A 6,000-nucleotide genomic window follows, 5' to 3' on the forward strand; every position below is an offset into this window, starting at 1 on the left:
CCCGGAACCTGAGAGGTAAAGACAGGAAGATCAGAAGTTCAGGGTCATCTTTGATGACATAGCAAGTTCCAGGCCAGTCTGGGATATATGAATCCTTGTCTCAACAAACAAAATGGGGTGTGGGAGTTGTAAAAAAAGAGAAGATCCCTTTGTGACCCCCCTCATCACTATTTATGTTAGTCAGCATTCTCCAGAGACAGAATAGATTGTGTGTGTGTGTGTGTGTGTGTGTGTGTGTGTGTGTGTGCCCATGCACATGCTTGTGTGCACATAAATACAATATAAAGGAGGTGGTTGCCTTTACAGTGGCACCCCACCCCACCATTCTCTATGTCATCTTAGGTATCTTCATATGGCCATATTAATATAAGAACTCCCATTCGTCATAGAAGATTCAGTGCTATCTTAAGGTTTTACTGCTGGGAAGAGACACCATGACCAAGGAAACTCTAATAAGGACAACATTTAATTGGGGCTGTCTTACAGGTTCCCAGGTTCAGTCCAGTATCATCAAGGCAGGAGCATGGCAGCATCCAGGCAGACATGGTGCATAAGGAGCTGAGAGTTCTACATCTTCATCTGAAGGTAGCTAGAAGAAGACTAGTTTCCAGGCAGCTAAATTGAGTGTATTACAGCCCATCCCCACAGTGACACACCTACTCCAACAAGACCACACCTCTTAATAATGCCATTACCTGGGCCAAGCATATACAAACCATCACAGGTGCTACCTCTTCTTCATTCTGACCTCATCTGTAACTATCCTATTTCCAAATATGGACACACTCTGGAGTACTGGAATTACAACTTCTATATGTCTTTTTAGGTACTACAAAATTCAACTCATCTCAAATGTGATTATCATAGATACCTGCTTTTGGTTTTAGTGAGAAAACTACACTATGCACCATTCAGACTGGGGTTTGCTGTAGGTTTTTTATTGTGTTTGTTTTGGTTTTGACTTTCCGGTTTTTGGAGACAGGTTTTCATTATGTACCCAGGTTAGACTCCCAAGGGCTGGGGTTACAAGTATGTGCTACTACATCAGCATCTAGCTGTTTAGTAAATACTCTATTAAATGAAAGACATTCTCTATTTTTTGTTTTCTAAATGTATTAGCCTTCTGTTGCTGTGACAAATCCTAAAGATAAATCAATTCAGCTGGACAGTGGTAGCCCACACCTTTAATACCCGAATTCCAGGGACAATTATGAGGCAGACAGATCTCTGAGTTTAAAGCCAGCTTGATCTACAAAGCAAGTTCCAGGACAACAAGGGCTAATAAAGAAACTCTGTTTCATCTCAAAATACACACACACACACACACACACACACACACACACACACATATATTTACAGCGTTAACAAAGATTTATTTTGACTCAGAGTTTCAGAGGTTTCTGCCCAGAGACACTGTTGCTTTGGGCCTGTGGCAGCACTGTATGTCAAGAGTGTGATATTATGGTAATTTCTTACCCCAATAAGCCCGTATAAAAACCACACAACCCAGTTTTTATATTTATAAGCTATATGCCTAGATTGAGCAGATCTATCACTATACTAATCTATTCCCCAGCTATGAGATTCCTTGTTCTTTGGCTTCTACAGGCCATGTGGTTCTCCTCCATTTTCCTTCCACCTCTTCTTCTTCCATTCTCTGCGACCTCCCATCCCACCTTTCCCCTCCATTGCCCTATCATCGCCTCTAGCCTTTATTTGACCAGACAGAATAGGGAGAAGTTTCCATGAGATCACCTGAGTGCGTCATCCACTCCTCATCAGGGGCAACCCCTCTTATGGAAGCAGAATTAACATCAAAAATAAAAACAGCACCAGGGCAACCCACATTTCCCCCTTTTAATCCAGTTAAAAGTCTCTTCTCTCAGATATAAATGGAGCATAACCATAACAATTATGTAAGTTATAAAGTGTGATGTGCAATTAACATCTAGTCCATCAATTTGTCAATTAAAGTACTCTACCACCGATCTTAACTAAAGGGCTTACAATTCTACATCAGAGTTATGTTCTGATTTTAGCTTGCATTACTATCTGAAAAACATCCTTTCAACTCTGTATCATATCTCTCAATGCTAAACAACTTAAATTTGCTTATGAGACTATAACTAGTCTTCAACCCTGTCAGAAATCTGAGAACAAATTAAATACTACCTGAGTATATAGGAAGCACAAACATAGCTTTTTAAAACTTAAATGAATTGTAGAGACAGCTGACTACCTGGACATCCCCTAATTTCTTATAACATTAGAGAATCTATCTTCAGCCTTCTGACCCAGAACCATCTGTCAGACCTTATGTGAAGCAGGAAATAAAAAGGACTAGCTTACTCTCTGTCTTGGCAGAGCTTAGCAGTCAACTATCCCATATCTGTTTGTCCATTTTGGACAGTATTTTGTCTGCAGATGATATAGACAATTCCTGCCAAGGGGCTACCTTGCCATGATAAGTAACCTTGCCTGAAGGTAAAGCTGCTGCTCAATATCTTCTTGGAGCCATGAGGGGGGAGCTGTCAGGAGCAGACATGTCTCTAGTCAAATTTTCTAAAAATAATGAAATGATTAAATGTCATATTCTGTTGATTTCTGATATTTTTGAAGACTAACTATGTAAAATATCTCTGAACTGTTAACCTCAATTACTCTTAGCCATTTCTATTTGCGTACATGGAAACACTCTATTATAATTAGATCTGAATCTAACATAACCATGAGTTTATTTATTTTTTTTAAAGATTTATTTATTTATTATATGTAAGTACACTGTAGCTGTCTTCAGACACTCCAGAAGAAGGAGTCAGATCTCGTTACGGATGGTTGTGAGCCACCATGTGGTTGCTAGGATTTGAACTCCTGACCTTTGGAAGAGCAGTCGGGTGCTCTTACCCACTGAGCCATCTCACCAACCCCAACCATGAGTTTATTATCTGGCCCTTAACTTGTGTTACTTAATCATCCTAAACAGTTTGTAACAGCAGCTATTAGAAGGACTGGGTCAAAGCCTTGTATTCCTAAATGATTTGCATAGGCACAATGCCTATCTAAGGGGAACAATATTAATTTCAAATTTTGTATCAATGTAAGAAATCCACATCAATAAAAACCTTAAACTTGTATCGATCTATAAATTTTATAACAATGTAAAAATTATAACTACGTGGCATAGGAGACCTGTTCATTGTGTCAGCCAAAAAGCAAAGAAAAAGGGCAGGGCAGGCTCCCAGTCTCTCCTTGGACATTTAACAGAGGATGACCTCGGACTTCTGATCCTTTTACTCCCACTTCAAGACTCCTGGGAAAGGACTATAGTTGTGTGCCACCACACCCAGTTTTATGTAATGCTGAGGAACTGAACCCAGTAGATAAGCACTCTACCAACTAAAGTACATCCCAAGCTGTTGGGCATTGAACAGATGAGATTGAAACATTCCATCTCTCAGGAAACTCTTTCAGACAGAAGGTAAACTACACAAAATAGCTTCAGGAAGTCCCTGAAACTGACCAGGTTCACTAGGCTCCTCCCTCCCAAGAGTAAACAGGAAGACTTCCTAGAGTCACTCTCAGACAAGCCTAGATAAGCCTGGCCACAAAGAAGACTCTTAGACAAAAGAAGAAGCCTGAAAGAAGCAGAAACCAGCTAAAATGTCTGGAAGAGGTATAAACGTGTTGGAGGTTGACACTCTCCAGGCTGTGCAGTAGGCTCTAGGTTTCCAGCTTTGGGGAGCTGTCACCCATGCTGGGTGGGCTTTGGTGATACAGGTGTCTTTGAGCCATTTCTGCTCTTGATATTCCTTAACCATATTTCTTTAAGTAACTCTAATAAAACTCATTTGATTGGACTTTGGTGGTATCCACACTTTGGTCTCTTGTGGGCTCCCTCTCTGTGCTGAGTAGATGTGTATTGTTTCCCTTTGGGACAAGTTCCATCAGATAACACATGGCTCTTTCTTGATCTGGGACAAATATGCTTGGGTTGTGAAAACTCATTATGTTTTATACTTGTGTGATGGTTTGTCTTGCGCGCGCCGGACTCGACCAGCAAGAACGACGCTGCAACAGGATCCTTCTGCACACGTTTATTGGGAGAGCTTGATTGCAGAGGCGAAGAGACCCTGAGCCCAGAACTGGTGCTGCTTATATAGGCCTAGGAGAGGCGTGTCTCACACCCGGATTGGTTATGCACTATGCCTCATTTGCATGTTCCTCATCTGATTGGCTACTCTCTCTCTCTGTACCTCACAGAGCCTCATTATCATACCTCATTTGCATGTCTCACATCTGATTGGTTATACTCTCAAAGCCTAATTATCATGCCCGGGCCAGGCAGTGTTTTTGCAAAAAACTTTACTGCATATGTACACATTGGTTGTTTGTCCAAACTTATGCGTGGTGGCCAGCAGTAGTCAGTGCCACTCTGCAACGGCACATGTGGCTTCCCACAGTTTGTATATGCTCGGCCTAGGGAGTGGCACTATTAGAAGGTGTGGCCCTGTTGGAGTAGGTGTGGCCCAGTTGGTGGAGGTGTGACCTTGTTGGAGAAGGTGTTTAAGATCCTCTTTCTAGCTGCCTAGAAGTCAGTATTCTGCTAGCAGCCTTCAGATGAAGATGTTGAACTCTCAGCTCTTCCTGTACCATACCTGCCTGGATGTTAGCCTCTGAACCTGTAACCCAGCCCCAGTTAAATGTTTTTTTATAAGAGTTGCCTTGGTCATGGTGTCTGTTCACAGCAGAAAAACCCTAACTAATACAACTTATGACATGCAATTTTATGTATTTCTATGCTGCTTCAATAAGACACTGAAAGAAGGAATCCCTAGCCCCGCATCTACTACTCATAGTTACCCAAGACAGGTAATGATCTGGTTGCTAGGAAAAAAGAGCAAGGTCACATCTTCAAATTGACATGCTGATACAGTTAAGAGTCTTCAAATTAAGCATGGTTTTTCTCTCCCCTTCCTTCCTTCTTTCCTTCCTTCTGTCCTTCCTTTCCCAGAATTCAGTGTACTACTTCTGATGTTCAGTAATCACCCAAACCAATGGAAGTCTTTAATATTTTGCTGCTAGGGTTCAGGAAATCAGCTTTTAAGTTACCCTTCTCTGACTTTTCTTAGGTTTTTTTTTTTTTTTTTTTTTTTTTTTTTTTTTGGGTTTTCGAGACAGGGTTTCTCTGTATAGCACTGGCTGTCCTGGAACTCACTTTGTAGGCCAGGCTAGCCTCGAAATCAGAAATCTGCCTGCCTCTGCCTCCCGAGTGCGGGATTAAAGGCGTTCACCACCATGCCCGGCTGACTTTTCTTAGGTTTAAGGATTCTCCAACAGGGACATCGTCCGAGTTAAAACCTGGGTTTGATGGTACTTGGAAGGCAGAGGCAGGAAGATCTCTGTGAGTTCAAGGCCAGCCTGGTCACAAAGCGAGTTCCAGGACAGCCAGGGGGTTCATACAGAAAAACCCTGTCTTGAAAAAGCAAAAAAATTTTAAGGGTGGTGGGGTGGGTGGTGGGTGGGGAGGAAACCAATCTAAACAATTCAATTCCTTTTACAGTACCTGTAGGAAAGAATCAGGGCCATTTTCACTTTCCTTCTCCAGAATCCATTTTTCATTCTTCCTATCATTGTCCCCTGTCAGGCTGTGGGTTGACTGAGTTAAATCAGTTTAACTTGGAAGAACTGTCATTTTTACAAAGCTCCCTCTTTTTTACTTAGGACTATGGTAAGCCTCTTCGTGAGTTCAAGTTTAATTTTTATTCTCAGGTAGGATTCTGCAGTTTTCTTCATATAATGTCTAGATTTTTCTTAGTAGAGTTATTACTTGTTTTATGTTCTTGTTGCTACTGTGAATGGAATCTTTCCTCCCCCCTCCCCACCCCCCCATTCAAAACTAAACCCATAGGGCGTTAGGATCTCTATCACTCCTTTCGGCTGTGAGACTCTATGGTTTTCTTGGTTCTATGACAACATTCTATTACCGCCTACATTTTCCGA

This window comes from Mus musculus, chromosome 12 (assembly GCF_000001635.26).
Source record: "Mus musculus strain C57BL/6J chromosome 12, GRCm38.p6 C57BL/6J".
Taxonomy (NCBI): Eukaryota; Metazoa; Chordata; class Mammalia; order Rodentia; family Muridae; genus Mus; species Mus musculus.